Source organism: Plectropomus leopardus, chromosome 4 (assembly GCF_026936395.1).
Source record: "Plectropomus leopardus strain MGB_pleo_1.0 chromosome 4, ASM2693639v1, whole genome shotgun sequence".
Classification (NCBI taxonomy): Eukaryota; Metazoa; Chordata; class Actinopteri; order Perciformes; family Serranidae; genus Plectropomus; species Plectropomus leopardus.
The window spans coordinates 28,587,851-28,604,604 of record NC_142179.1 but is presented as its reverse complement, the minus strand read 5'-3'; positions in this window follow the sequence as shown (position 1 = coordinate 28,604,604).

Below are 16,754 nucleotides of genomic sequence, written 5' to 3'. Positions count from 1 at the left end.
GAGTCATTCCAAAATAAGATCCCGATAGTAATGTGATATCTGCTAGAAAGTTTGATATTAACAAATTTGAATTTTAAGGTATATGGAGGGCAACACGCGGCTCAAGACTGACAAATTAACACTTTTTAAGGCTTTATGGTCAACAAGGTTGACGCAATGATTCAAAAATGTACTTTTTGCTTTTTGAAATGAAAAGCTTATATAACATACTTGCTATGTTCCGGTCTTTATTTAAAATTCTTTCTTTCAGGTAGTTATCATTTCTTTAGGTTAAAATGCATTTATTTAATTTCAAAAATTAAAATATGTATGAAAATACACATTAACATGAATCTTAACATTTTATCAGCAAAGATAACATGGCCTCTAAAATAATGATTATAATAATAATTTATAGTTCACAATGAAAGACAACAAAAACAAACAAAAAACATCAAACAACAAAAAAAACAATAAGATTTGCCCCTTGGCTTTTAAAATATAGCAGGAAATTAGCCCTGTGACAAACAAAAGTTAAGACTTTAAATCACCACCACACCAACGCTGTAAAGCTTTTTACAGCGTGACGATTTTCTGTCGTTTCATTTGGCCACTTGTTAGCAGTCGCCTTTTTTAAGACACTAAAAGCTTAACATTTAGGCCTTTTAAACTTGTATTAACCACAGACCTTATTTCAAACATATAACCAAAAACCCATTGACTTAAAGACGAAGAAACCATGTGTGTTAAAATGTTTACTCATCTCCAGGTTTTAGGATTAATTCCTGCAGGACTTTATAATGATAGGCTAACTGTTAACTATGAATCCCTATGCAGTCATGTTAGCTAGCTAGCGCTGAATTCCTTCGCAGCACCTTGCCATAACACAAATTTGCAGATCCTATGGTAGCGAAAGAATCACCAATCAGAGGTAGAGTAAGGCAGCGTAAAGTAGGCCATTCCTTCGCTATCTTAGAAAATGCACACTTGCATCCATAGCAGTGAGGTAAACTAGTTAGCTAACAGTTACATGCTATTAAAACCAGAGACTGTATATAAAGATGGACAACATGATGTCTCCCCCAAAGTGAAGCTTTTCTATCTTGATCGCCCCCTGGTGTCTGACTGCAGTATAGGTCATAAAGCCCGCCCCTCCATGTTAGTGAATGGGACGAGGACCAAACTAAAAATATGAAGTATGCGCCAAAGAATTTTTTCCCAAAGGTTGTTTTTGTCGCTGAATATATTTCTAATCACCCTGATGTTTGTTCAAGTGGTCGTTTTTATGATAAGTTTGCTTTTAATGAGTAATTCAAGTCTACAAAAAGGGGATTTTTCCACCATGATTGACAGCTGTGTGTGCCAATCTGTGCGCTCGTGTTGGGGATGCTTGTGATTGGTCGAATGAATGTTTTGGTGGTAACTCCCTCACTGCGGAAATCATCTGCAGACTAAGGCTCTGAATTAGGACACCAGCGCAAGATTTCAGCAGCCATATATATCCAGAAATTTTAGCTTCTCATAAGCATAGTGGGGTAGTAAGAGGGGACATGTTGTCCATACAGTCTATGATTGTAACATATTGGTCAGTAAACTGTATTATTATTTCATGTACATTCATGTGGCCATTCTTGTGAGTCAGATTTGATAGTTTTAGACTTCGAGCAAGAAACTAAAATGCTGTTCACCTTAAAAAAAAACCTCAATATCTATAAATAAATAAATCTGCCAATAATTATTATTTTAATAGCTCAGTATTGTATGCACCATAAATGGGTATGTTTATGCAATGGCACTTTAGGCAGCCTACAGGATATTGTAGCCCCACTTCGATTTGCAACTCAATGTCACACAATATAGCTAACAGGAGTCTTTATATTGGGTTTATAATAATGTATATTCTCGGACATGTTTAAAATTTTGATTATAAAAAAAATAAACTGCTTTACCAAACCATAATTTGATGGCCCTCCTGTTTTAACCCTGAGGACCCCATGTTGAAGACCCAGGCAATATACACAATGTAGTGGGGAGTCCTTGCTGTCCCTCTTTCAGCAAAGGGGCCCTTGGCCTGAAAAAGACCCCTGCTATAGAGAATGTTTTTTCCACGTTAAAAAAAAAAGAAAAACAAAAAACAGGTAGCCTTTTGTTATTTTTTAATTTCTTCTTGGTCTAAAGCTGTCCCTGACACCATCATCGTCTTTAGCAGTACAGAGTATGAAAGTTTCTTGTCATACTTAAGAAAAAAATGAAAATCTGTACAAGGACACTTAATTCTACATAGAAGAGTGGATTTTCTAAAGGATAAACCCTTTAAAAACTCATTTTATTGATATCAATTCATAAAAATAAGGGGTTCTTGAGCAACACAAAAATGAACTACTCCAGTGCAGCCATGATAATAAAACCTGTAGAACAAAACATCTTTTTTTCCAATTTTTTTGGTAAATTTGGACAATAATACTTTAAATTTGAAATTCACCAGATTTTTTTTCCACATTTTTCCAAAAATAATGCTCCCCTATTTTGTCAACGTTGGTGCTCGTTGGCTGAGTTCCTAGTCTGGCCCAAACCTTTTCATTAACCACCACGTCACCAACTGAAAGACATTGTGGTCTTTACCAGGCCTTTTCATCTATAGAGTGCAGCCTGAGCCGAATGTGCATCTCCTTGTCTTTCAGTAGACATTGTCTAGACACGGGATGATTGCAGACATCACTGAACACTCAGCTGCTGCCTGAAAACCCCATGGGAGCCGAGGTGGACTTTGGAGGGAAATGGCCAGCAGTCAGTTGGGGGTGGGGGGGGGGGTCACCCTCGCACCCCCTTTAGATTGTGTGTTTATGTGTTTGCCAATACATCTACAGACCGTGCTGTGTGTGTTTGCTGGTGTGAAGGCAAGCGTGGATTCAGATATCTGTGTGTGTGGGAAGAGAGAAAAAGAAAGCGAGCACAGACGCTGAAACACACAGTGTTCATAACCGCAGATGTGGTGACTTCATCAGAAAAAAATGCGCCCCGTCCTATTGCTCCTCTAGTGTTGATGGAGCTCACCAGAATTAATGGCTGTTAATACAAAGACGAAACTCTTTCTGGATATCAACATAGTCTGTGCTCATAGTGGCTTCCTTGCTGCATATGTGATCTCCTATAGCATTATTGTTGTTTGGCTCAGGCAGTGTGAAATGTGGAGCTTTGACTCTCTCTCTCTCTCTCTCTGTGTGTGTGTGTGTGTGTGTGTGTGTGTTGTGGGGGGGTGTCGGTTGGTCTGTGAGAGATGGTCGCAGGTCGCAGGGTTCACCCAGGGCACAGGACTAATCTCGGTGGGGGTGGATTGGATGCAGGATAACTGAATCCTGTTGGGGCAGGCCACCTTCTCATTCTGCTCCAGGTGTTGGTTCCTCCTTTAAACTGACACACACTGACTGTTGTGCTCAGCAGCTCTCATAGTACTCATTTGACTTCATTCTTTCAGGTTATATCGAAAGGTTTTTTGCACGTTTTTCTGTTTGCTAAATTCATTCAGGGATAAAAAGGTCAAGATTTAAATACAAAACTTGATGTAAAATGATGAGAGATTTTCCTTTTTCACAATAACACTACTTTTAAGTCAACTTTTACTCTATTTGAAACATCTTTTGCTTTGATGCTATTCCAAAATGTGTTTTCACTACATGCTGGTACTTTTTGTTAATCTTAGGTGTAGTTGTTTTTCAAATCTCTTTGGAAAGAAAACTGCTCCAACAAGTACTGCTAGCTACACACTGAGCACAAAGCAGTTCTTGCTCTTGGAGGCTGGGGAGGGGAGGGGGGGGGATCATTTGAAAGCCTAGCACACCGAAAAAGTTACCGTTCCGTACTCTAACTCCTATTTTAGGAGCACACGAATCCACCACCCTCTACATTTCTACAACTGACGCCATTTCACAGAAATTCCAGACAACTGGCGCCTGAGCTCTGCCTCAAGAAGGACATGATGAATAGGACACACCCTTGGTATGCTAGTGAATGGTAGAATATATGGCACACTGCAGTGTTACAGCCTAGATTCATTACAGCCTCGCTCTGTCCTCGCTCTTTAGAGTGTCGTTCTCTCCTCTGCTTTTTCTCTCCCCCTTGCGTTTCATGCTGCTCGCCTATTTTTAAAAAGCTTGAATTTGAGTGAAATGCACTGAGGCACCAGCAAGGCGAGCTACAGCTCTTTCCAGAGCTGGTTCCTGATCCACCTCTTTGTTGTGGTCTATGCATGCCTGCTCTAGTCACATGACTGCGTTTCTATGGCAACTCGGGTTTGAGTAATCATTTGCGTTACGACCTTTATTCCCTTGAGGAAAGGGGAGGGGGAGGTTAGACTGAGCCTGTAGAAAGAGGGAGCAAGAGGAAAGAGAAAAGAGAGGCAGAAGGGGAGCGGCGGAGAGGCACAGGGAGAGAAAATAGGCAAAAAAAACAGCAGCGGTGGAGGGAATTTTTTTTTTTGCTATTTCTCGCCTTTATATTTTGAATCTTTTTTCTCTTCACATGCAGCCTCTACCTCACCTTATTCGTTAGTTTGAGGGGGGAGTAAAAGAAGAAAGCCTGCCACTAAACACTGGGTTGTGTGCTTCAGTTTCACCATAATATCTTTTGTGTTGTGACTCACTCTGTGACTAGGACAGGCCAGTGAGTTTGGTTGGAGAAGCAGCATGTATGTTTCATAAGGGGCCTACACACACACTCTCTCTCTCTCACACACACACACACACACACACACACACACACACACATGCCTCCCCTTCATTTCTTCTCGGAGGAGAAGCAGTACTGTGCCACATGTGCAAGTCTCAGCAGAAACAGATTCTGTATGTTCCTGTTTCTTGCTCTCCCGGCTGCGTTGTCATGGTTACCGAGCTAGTCCACCAAGGCACGCAGCTCCTCTCTCTCTCTCTCTCTCTCTCTCTCTCTCTCTCTCGCCACCGTTGGGTGATTCAACCCATCAGTTGGGTTGTGTCATCTCCTAGATGGAGTTTCTAGCTCCCACATCTCCTAAATGGAGTTTTTTTCAGTTTGGACTTGTGTTTCAATTGAACTCTAGTTTGAGAAAGTGAAATAATTGTGTGTGTGTGTGTGTGTGTGTGTGTGTGTGTGAGAGAGAGAGAGAGAGAGAGAGAGAGAGAGAGAGGGTGGGGTAAATGGGTGGGTTTCGCTGGTGTCAGTAGGGGGATCCAGCATTGACAGGAGGTGGGCGCGACTGGGGGGCTGGTGATAGACATTATGGGGGTTGTGGTGGTGGTAGTGGAGGTGGTGCTGGCTGCTTCCAGGTGCCTGCGACTGGGGCTGAATATGAATGAGGGGGGCCCCGGTTCTCCAGAGATGGCGGCTGGGGAGAGAGCTGCTCAAACCAGAGACCAGTGGAGCCTGGCTGGTTGAGAGGCCCCCACAAGCTGCTGACAGGAGCTGGAGCTAGCCATCACGTTAATTAGCGTTTTTTACTCTAGCAGCGTCGAATAGGGGGAGTGGGTTAGAGAGAGGGATGTGGGGGTGGTATATGACTCATAGACACAGTATGGTTTATTCATGATGGAGGAAGGGGATGTGTGTGTGTGTGTGTGTGTGTGTGTGTGTGTGTGTGTGTGTGTGAGAGAGAGAGAGAGGAAACAGACATTTGATTTGTGTGTGCGTGTGCGTGTGTGTGTGTGTGTATGTGTGTGTGTGTGTTGCCTTAGTAGATCGCTGATTGGCACCAAGCCAAGATATTATAATGTCTTGAACATAATACCAGGCATTCATTGTTATTTTCATTTAGGTTTTTTTCTTCTAATTTCACAACACGCACTGAAATGAATTCCTTTGATTTGAAATCAGATCTGTGACTTTTGTAGGCCACTGCACACATACTTTACTCAACACACGCTAAGCTGAAGATGATGCCACAAACTGAAAGCTGTTGATTTATTTCAGTTTCTGAAACTGTTACCGAGACGTTATTGATCACAGGCTTTTGAGGCCTGTCTGGGAAGCATCAGACTGATAAAATGGGTTAAGGGTGCCTCTCTCATAGGTGACCTGACCTTGTCTCCTCTGCCTCAGCCCCTGACAGTGATCCTCACCCCCATGAGGGAAGAACGGGATCGATAGATTGGTTTTTTACCCACACCAATCACCCAGGACTCCCCATCCAGGTTGAGCAGAGCTGAGGAGAAGAGCTGCTGCAATATAAAGAACATTCCAGAAGAAGCGTCTCCTCCTTCAGTCTGTCAGCTCGCTTCATGCCAGAGCAGGGATATGAGGGCTTGTGTGTTTGTTTGTGTGTGTGTGTGTGTGTGTGTGTATAAGAGGGTGTAAGGGGGGGTTACATTACAGCTATGCTATTGTCTAATTGTCTCCTCTTATCATTAGTGACAACCATGACCTCTGTTATTGGCATATCTGCATTCTGCCTGCACTGCAGAGCCTCCACCACACTACTCGCAGCGTTTTCTCTCCCAAGAGCGGCAGGGCCCATGCCTCATAAATACAAACACAATCTCTCCTACACCTCCTGACTGCAGGACAGGACTCCACACATATCTGCCCGTGGAGCGCAGCCCATTTGCATACATATTAAAGTGACGCCTCAGAAAAAAGGAAGAGAGAGAAAGAGGGGGAAGGAGGGGAGGAGGAGGAGGAGGGGGTAGAGAGAGAGAGCGGGTATATGCAAACAAGGCTTTCATCTAATATGCAAGAACCGGCATTGCTCTGGCATAAATCTGCATCTGAGCCCAGGCAAAGAGAGCGGAGCCCATTTGACAGTAAATGGGCTAGGGATGGCTGTCAGATGCACAGGGGAACACTGTGTTACCCCACAGAGAACAGGGGCGATTGATCAGTATGGCATGTCACATATAGCAGGAAGTACCAGATAACAATAGTACATGCTAAGTGAAACCTATGGATTAGAGGAAAGAAATGGGGGATGGATATAGCAGAGTATGTCAGGAAAATATGGAATGCATTAATGAAAAATTTGGGTTAATGTGCTTATTTTGTTACTTATTGTGTTGATTAACGATGAGATAAAAAAACATTTTAATTAGTGAACTTTCAAGGTGCTAGTAAGTGCATTTTGATAATCTTGGGACAGCTGATTCCCCCTGTTTCCATGCTAAACTATGCTAAGCTAAGCTAACTGGCTGCTGGTTTTCCAGCTTCATATTTACCAGATAAGATTAACAGAGAGGAGAGTGGTATCGATCTTCTCATCTAACTCTCAGCAAGAAAGCAAAGCAGCGTATTCCCCAGAAACAAGAAAATATTAGCATGCTGTCAGGCTAAACTAAGATGGTGAACATCTAACTCTTATGAATGTTAAACATAAGCATGTTAGTATTGTTATTATGAGCATTTTAGCATGCTGACATTAGTATCTAGCACAAAAAAAACCACTGCTGTGTCTATAAGTGGGCAACAACTGCACAGAGACACTGGTGTAACTGTAGACTTCTTTATCTACAGACACAGCCAGGCTGGCTAGCTACCCTAAGCTAGGCTAACAGTATGTTGCATAGACTACATTAAAGATGGAGGACATGACAGCTCCCCCATAGTGAATCCAAAACATAATAATGCCCCCCTGGTAGCTGGTTGAAATATAGGCCTCCCCCTGTTAGCGAAAGGGACATGGGTCAAACTTAAAGGTCAAAGTACACTTCAAAAAATGTTTTCCCAAATATTGTTTCTGTCATTTTAGGTAGTTCCTATTACACTGATGTGTTCATGTTTCTGAAGAATTGGGTTGCAAGTAGTCATGTGATGCTATGAAAGGGCATGTAAGCTATAATGTCACGAGTGATAGCTGTGTGTCTCAGTTTGTGTGCTGGCAGTCGATGGCGATGCTCGTTCTGGTGTATGGGTAGGAGCTTGCAGCCTGTTCTCATTCTGAATTTGTCCAATACTGTCACTTTTGCAGTGCTTTCTGCGTAAGATCGTCACACCAAAAGCCACCTTTCACATCTGCATAATATGCTGCTGGGTGACCGCTAAAACACTGCTGGTAACGACGTTATAAAAGCAGTGCAAAAGTCCCTTCAGGGCAGGCGAGAGGGGCGGTGGGTGGATCCAGCAAATCCCGGACTTTTATATGAATCTGGTGGTCGCCTGTCTGAATGTGATGTGTTGGCTGTTTTACACTTTACCATGTGCCTCATTTGCCTAAACCTAACCATCTGTGCCAGTATGTGCATTTGTTGATGTCCCAGTGTTGGTTTCCACATGCTTTTGTTGCCTAAACATAACCACATGGAGAGCCATGTGCCTGCGTTGACATCACAGTAGCAGCATCCCAGAATGTCAACAGCAGACACAGAATGATACTTAATATGTGGACGCAGAAGTCCACTGCAAAGTGGCAAAGTGTGACGACGTGGGATAAAAACCTGTTGGAACTTGATACCGCGGACATTGCTACTGCGCAGATTCTGTCTCCAAATGACATCATCTGCGCAAGATGGCAGCGGCCATATCTGCAATATTTTGTCTTTATTTTTGTACAGTAGGAGGAAGTGAAGACACATTGTCCACCTCTAGTTATTGGTATAACTGCACAGACCTGCTAGCGTGGCTGTAAACTTTAAGTCTTGTTTTACTTTTGGATGCAACCAGGCTTGCTGTTTGTCTCTGTGTCTAGTCTTTGTGCCAACCTAAGCTAACTGTGCTGGGTACAGCTAGATATTTATCATTCAGACATACAGAAGTATGGATCGTCTCATCTAACTTTCAGCAAGAAAGCAATATAAACTTATTTCTCAAAAGTCTGAACTATTCTTTTAGAAAGGCAAAGATTTTTTTATGTATGTTGCTGCATAATCTAGTTAACTTGCACTGATTGTCCTCGAGCAGACAGTTTTTAAACACTTCTAGAACGTTTTTGCACAAGCAAGCGCATGATGGCAGTGCTAAAGTGAGAAGAAAAAGTGCACTAGTGAAACTTTACTTAGTGTCTTTAGAAACTGGAGTTCTGCCACAAGCTCTGGGTTTCCCCTAACTCTGTGAGTATTTCATGTTGGACACCCTTGAACTCCTTTTCCTGTTTTCCTGCCTGAGCATGTCGCATTGAAGCACGCCATTCTGTCTGTACAGGTGATCTTACGCACAGGAAATGGAAACTCTGAACGTGCATGTTTTGTGTGTGTGTGTGTGTGTGAGTGCAGTGTGTGTGAGTGCAGTGTTTGTACGTGCGTGTGAGCGAGTTCTGGGATAGGGGTGTGGAGGGGCAGGGGTTGGGGGGAGGGGGTGTTTGAAACAGGATATGTTGGGAATAACACAAAGCACAAAAAAGTGTCACATGATCTGAAACACAGGGTTGATTTATTTGGCTTCAGAAAGAATCTGTTGCATGTGGTTTGGAGGAGAGAATGTTTTCCTTCTTTGCTCTCAGTGTGCTCAGACACAACACATGGAAACATTTTCAGAGAGGCCATGGGTCTGTGAAAAAAAGCTCCAGACATTTTATTTCTTCTCCCTCTTTTCATAGCTTTTTCAGTTCTTTTTTTTTTCTTCTTCTTCTTCTTCTCAAACTGATTGAATTACATACATCTGCTCGCCACATGTAGAAATGTCCGCCTAATGAATATTTGTGATGTGCTCAGGGGTTGTGATGCGCAATTAGTAGATGCTTTAATAGTTTATTTTGGTAACAATCAACCGTCACAATGGCGTACCAAGTGGTGGGCTCCTCACTTATTCCATGCTAGTGTGGCGGGGACATATCAATGAACATCCTATTTACAGCCTCTATTTCAGTCTGTAATAAATACACTTCCACTCACATGAGACAGTTGCAGGTCTGCTCTATTGTCTGCCATAAATATGCTGGAAGGGTTGGTTAAATATTGATAACACCAATTTTCTGCCTCCCCCCTCACCAACCCCACACACCCTCTCTCCATCACCACACAAACACATGCACACACACACACACACATACACACACATCACACACTCATACCAAACCCCTCCTTCTTTCTCTGCTTCTATCTCGCGGTTATTTCACCCTCACAGTAACCTTGCTTATGCATATTGCATATGTAAATAAAGCACCCCGCCTCTGAAGTAATTGTGTGCATCTTCTACAGAGCTGCATATCTCAGCTCTGTGTTTAGGAGGACGCACTATAGAAAAGCTGAATTCTCTTTGTTTAAGCGGTGATTCTCTTTTAGTTTGGAGTCATCCACCAACTCCAAAACTATACATTTATTAATAAGAAAAGTGCCGGAAATACAATTTTTACAACTTGACTTTTCAGTTTCTTTAGAGTTAAGATGCAGTTGGTTATGGGTGGGGCTGAGTCTGTTGTCCAGGATTTCTGGCTGATACATTGTGCCTAAAATCCTTCATCAACTCAAGTAGTGTGAAGAAACTGTCATAACATAAGTTGAATACTAATGAAGAAACACATCTTAGGTGTTTTTTTTTTTTTTAGGTGAGATCATCTAAGTTATTTAAATAACATCTTGTATCATTTATATTATTTTTTATTTCAGCTCATACAATTTAATACATTTTTTTTAACTTCTTAACTATATTTAAGTGTCAGATTTATTTATTGTTCATATCAAGGTTAAAGCGATATTTTTCATGTTTTTACAAAACTCAAGGTAATGGGAATATTTTGTTTGTCTTAAGTGAGAATCTTCTATTGCTGGTACAGTATGTACAGCTTGTTGTCTTATAACAGGATCATTCAAACCTAAAAATGCTTTAAAATTATAAGAGGCTTTCTCTCTGTTGTCTGTGTGGTTCATATTTAGTTATTTAGTCATAAAAAGTTATTTTTTCACTTCTTGAAACAAAACATGTGAGTACAGTAAATCTTTGTTACAGAACTAATTTTCTTTATTTATCTAAAACACACTGCAAAATTGTCATTGGAAATACTACACTGTGCTATATTATATCATCAGTAATACTGCATGTAAGAAAAATAGACACCTGCATAATGTAATTCCCATGCATAATAGCCAAACTTACTTTTAGTTTTGGTGAGATTTGAACTGTAGCTGTTTGTGTTTTAACACACCTCTACAGTACATTTAGAAGTTGTAATTAGTGAAGATGATCTATTAAACTGCATTAGGTGATATGAAAATTGAAAAAAAAAAATGAGACATGTCAAAATACACAACAAAAGTCGAATTTATGAGGTAAATGTATTGAGTAGGATTACAATATACAAGGTAGTTTAGTGGTCATTCTAAGTATAACTATACAATCTAAATTGTACTATACTGTACATATTATGAAAATAGAAGTTTGTATGTCATGTGTTGTGGACTATATATATGCATGATTCTTTGTGGAAAAAATGTCCTCTGGGACAAATAAAGACTATATGTATATATATATATATATATATATATATATATATATATATGTGTGTGTGTGTGTGTGTGTGTGTGTGTGTGTGTGTATATGTATATGTATGATATATATAGATGTATGTATGTATGTATGTATGTATGTTAAAATCACAGTCTTAGTTTCAGTTTCATCATTGTTAATGACAAAACTAAATAAATTAATTAAAGAATTAAATAAAATCATATGTCTAATCTCCCTCCATTTATATATGCAAACATTAAATGGTATTTGGGGGATTCAGCCTGATACTCACCTTATTCCAGCAATGATACTGCAGATATACTGTAGTGTATTCTATAGTGTATTCTATGTATCTATACTATAGCCTACTGCACTATGCCACAAAAATACAATATACTAACATCTTGTTTTATTCAAGATATCATAGAGTCACCATGCTCAGAGATTAAAGTATCATGAACTTTTAATAATTAGAGACAGTTTTAAGATCATCCATCCAAGTTTGTCTATTGTCTATTTATGAGCCAAAGCATAAATATGTTTTAGTCATTACTCAATACACATTTGCAGTTTATTGAAAATGTCAAGAAGAATTGTTTTCAGATTTAATCTACTAACACAGATACATTTAAAACACAATTTAACCTTAGAATGGCAAGTTGATTTCTCTAACATTATTTTTTTATGCACACTGAGATCCAAGTGATCAATAGTGATAAAAGACACCCCTATTCTTTCCATTACTACTGTATGTATTTTTGCATTTGATTAGTTAAGTCTTCACGTGATGAGCTTGGTAAGATTACTCAAGTCAACATGGGTGTTTGTAAGTATAGCAGTATTTTCAAAACAGATCCTAGGTCCATTTGACATTTGGTCTGACCTTTGGCTCTGTCTCTCAAAGATTGGAGGTTGAGGTTTCTCTCTAGCGATGCTCAATAAATGATTTGTTACAGTTATTTATTTATGTTTTTAATTTTCCAGTGTAACATTTTGGCACCTACCCCCTTTTTCCCCACTTGCATTGCCGTTTAGCCACCCATAATGCAAGACTTAATCCAAAACATGGTAGATGATATACAAAACTGTATTAAGTGCATGTGCACCCTTTTTGCTCTGAAGGTATAACACACTTGTCCCCATCTATTGTTTAGGTTTTTAGTTGTAATAATATTTAAATATGTTTTGTGATTATTAAAAAAAAATAAAGCAAGAGGTTTCTACAGATATACTTTCCTTGTCACTTTCACCATATTATATGTTCCAGAACCTTTGTTTCAGTTTGATTTAGACAGTGACAGTAGTATGAGAATATTGTATATTACAGCATAGGGAGAGGCAGGTCATAAGTGCATAATTACATTAAGTTGCCATCAGCTGGAACTTCCCTTACATACTTAATACCATTCAGGATACTTGAAAATGAAATTAAACCAATTTATCCAGTTCTATACTGTACTACACTACAAATTACTAAGCTAAAAAACACAATGCTATGTCATACAATAACACACTGCACCATAAACCAAGATATCAATCTACTCTCTGCCATTTAAACCATATTCCAGAGAGAGTGCACATGTCTGACTCCAATTTACACCATTATCAGAGCATGATAACCATAATAGTGGCTATCCTCCTGATTCACGTATTTGGCAGGAAATCAAAGTCATATCCAGGTGTTCAGTATGATGTCAGCCATCTGTGTGTGTACACACAAACAGATGTGGGGCACGGATGACAGATAATCTCTCTACAAAGAGCTTTTACCTCACACATCGGCGTGCGGTGACAATATTTCTATTATCAGAGGCAGGCCTAATGACATCACTGTCAGGCCCAGACAGTACATTCATAATTTACCCTGTGTGTGTGTGTGTGTGTGTGTGTGTGCGCGCCTATATGTGTATTACACTTACGTACTATATGTGAGAATGTTTAACTTGCATGAGTTTAACGTGTATGAGTAGTATAGTGTAGTACAGCAGGCTACTTTATAGAAGTGAATATTGTTGCATGTCCCTTCTCTTCTCTCTGCTCTATGTTATTTTAAGGTTTTCGCTTCTCAGTGCAGCTGCAGAAGCTATGGCCCTGCTTCATGGAACAGTCGTTCAGAGGATCTGAGGAAAGTGGAAAATGTTGACATTTTCAAGTTTGTGATCCAACCCTACAATTTTTAGTTTGCCTTTACCCTGGGTTTTAGATTCTGCACTGTTCATGCTCTAGTATTGTTCTAGTTTTAACATTGTGTTGGTGACATATTTTGTTTGGTCTTTCTCTAAGGGTATGTATGGCTATCGAAAGCAGTTTGAATTGAATTTACTTGTATAAAAACAGCTCTATGGTGTTCTATTACTCTCCTATATATTTTATCATGTTACTCTTTATTCAACTCTGTTCTTTTACTCTTAACTATATTCTATTCTATTCTATTTCATTACTGTCTGGGGTATTGTATTGCATTATTGCCTTTCTATCACTCACTACGGCACTGTATTTTATTGTACTACATTGCTCTCTTGTATGTTCTAATGTATTCTATTACTCGTACTATTATTTATCAAATTGATTCCATTCCTTATCTCTCTAGTACTGTATATTCTATTCGTTTCAACAGTGTTAGCTTATTCTTTACTAGATTCTGTTTTAATATGCTCTATGCTATCACTCTTGTACATTGTATTATATTATATCAGATCATTATGCTCTGTTGTATTACATTCTGTTACTCTATATCAATTTCTGTTTCACTGTAATTACTACTATGTACTACTCTTTCCTACTTTTGTGTTTCTATTCTGTTTTATTCCACTCTGACCTATTCTTTATTCTAATCTATTCTAATCTCTCATATGTTATTATGTATTCTGTTCAGTTCAGTTACTCTTTACTCTATTATATCATATAACTCTCTTGTATGTTCTAATGTACAATATTCTAGTCTACTGTATTTTGTTACTGTTCTATAGTGTTCTATTACTCTATTTTATTACCTTGATATGTTCTATTGTATTCTATTACTCTCTAGTAGCCTCTGTTCTATTATATTTCTCTCTGCTTCTTTTATTGTACTCTTATATGTCAGATTCTCTTCTTTTCCTGCCTTTTCTGTTCTATTACTCTCTAGTATGTTCTTTTCTATAACTCGATGTTCATTTTTATTGTACTCATATATGTTATCTACTATATTCTGCACTCTTTATTCTACAATATTTTATTTTTTTCTGTTCTGTTACTCCCTGGTATTCTATTCTATTACTTTCTATTCTATCATATTATACCCTAAAGTGTTCTAATCTGTTCCGTTCTATTCTAAAATGTTCTATTATTTTCTATTCTATTGCTCCCTGATGTGTTCCATTCTATTGCTCTCTGTTCTATCATATTATACTTCAGTATGTTCTATTCTGTTCTATTCTATTACTCTCTAGTGTGTTCTATTCTATTCTTTGAGTATACGTTCTATGTTCTCCAAAGGTGTAGCAGGATGGACAAATGTAATTTTGTTTTTTTTAAACTTTGTTTTGAAAAATGACTAATAAAACCACCTTCTTCTACCTTCTTTATTATACTCTGCTGTTTTCTATTCCATTCTATTAATATCAAAGATATTATAATATACGTTGTCAACCTTTGTATTGCATTCTACTGTAATTAACTACTCTGTTAACTCTCTATACTATCACTCTCTGTTCTGTTCTATTCTACTCTATAATCTCAGTTCCATTCTGTTCTATTGTCCTTTATTCCATTCTATTCTATTACTCTCTAGTCCAATATATTCTATAACTCTATAACCCATTCCATTCCATTACTCTCTGTTTTATTCTATGATTCTACATCCCATTGTATTCTATTGTTCTCTATTCTATTCTATTCTATTCTATTCTATTCTATTCTATTCCTGTTTGTTCCATTCTATTCTAAAACGTTCTATTTAATTTTATTATATAACTCTCTACTCCATTCTATTCTATTACTCAATATTCCATTCTGTTCTATTACTCTCTATTCTGTTCTATTCTGTTATTCTCCATTCCATTCTATTCTATAACTCTCTTTTCCATTCTTTTCTATAACTTTTTGTTGTATTGTATTCTATCATTTTCATCCTGTTCTATTCTATTACTCTCTATTCCATTCTATGCTATTATTCTTTATTCCATTCTATTACTCTCTGTTCCATTCTATTATAATACTGTTCATTCTATCCAGTTCTATAACTCTCTATCCCACTCTGTTATATAACTCTCTACTCTACTGTACTCTATTACTGTTCTCATTATTCTCTATTCCATTATATCCTATTATTCTCCATTACATTCTATTCTATAACTTTCTGTTCTATTGTATGTCGTTACTTTCTATCCTATTGTATTCTATTACTGTCTATTCCATTCTATTGTATTACTCTCTAATCCATTCTATTATATAACTCTCTGTGCCATACTATTCTATAACTCTTTGTTCCATTTTTTCTTTAACTCTATGTTCCACTGTATTCTGTTACTTTCTATCCCATTATATTCTACTACTCTCTTTTCCATTCTATGTCATTACATTCTATTCCATAACTCTATTCTATTCTATGCTATTACTCTCTATTCCGTTCTATTCTATAACTCTCTATCCCACTCTATTCTGTTTCTGCTTATTGCATTCTGTTCTACAACTCTCTATTCTATTTCATTCTGTTACTCTCTATTCCATTTTATTCTTTTACTATCTACCCCATTCTATTCTAAAACTTTCTATTCCATACTATTCTATCACTCTCTGTTTAATGCTATTCTGTAATACTCTTCCCCAGTCTATTCTATTACTCTCTCTTCCAGTCTATTCTATTATTCTCAATTCCATTCTATTTTATTACCCCTGATCCATTTTATTCTATAACTCTTTTGTATTCTATAACTCTCTATTCCATTCTGTTCTATAAATCTTTATTCCATTTGATGCTATTACTCTCCATTCTATTCTATTGTAACTACTGTTGAAATCTACTCATATCTATTCTGTTACTTCCTGCTATAGGCTATATTCTTTCTTTACTTGTGTGTTTTAATGTATTGTATTCTATTCAGTTACACTTCACCATATTCCATTCTATTGTAATTTATTACTTTCTAATGTATCCTATTCTTTTGTAATTCTGAACTATATGTTCTGTTCTGTTCTGTTCTGGTCTGTTCTGTTCTGTCCTGTTCTGGTCTGGTCTGTTCTGGTCTGTTCTGCTCTTTTCTCTTCTGCATGGACAGTAATTGTGATGATTTTTGTCCGCACTGAGATTTAAAAAGCTCAGAACACATTTAGTGAAATGCAGCATGCCCGCTCCTACGTGCATTCTGAATGAGGCTAGTAGTGATATTTGCGTATAACAGAAGCACCGCCTCCCTCCCATTGGACAATGTCTACGTGAGGGCGTGGCAAGGAAAGATGAG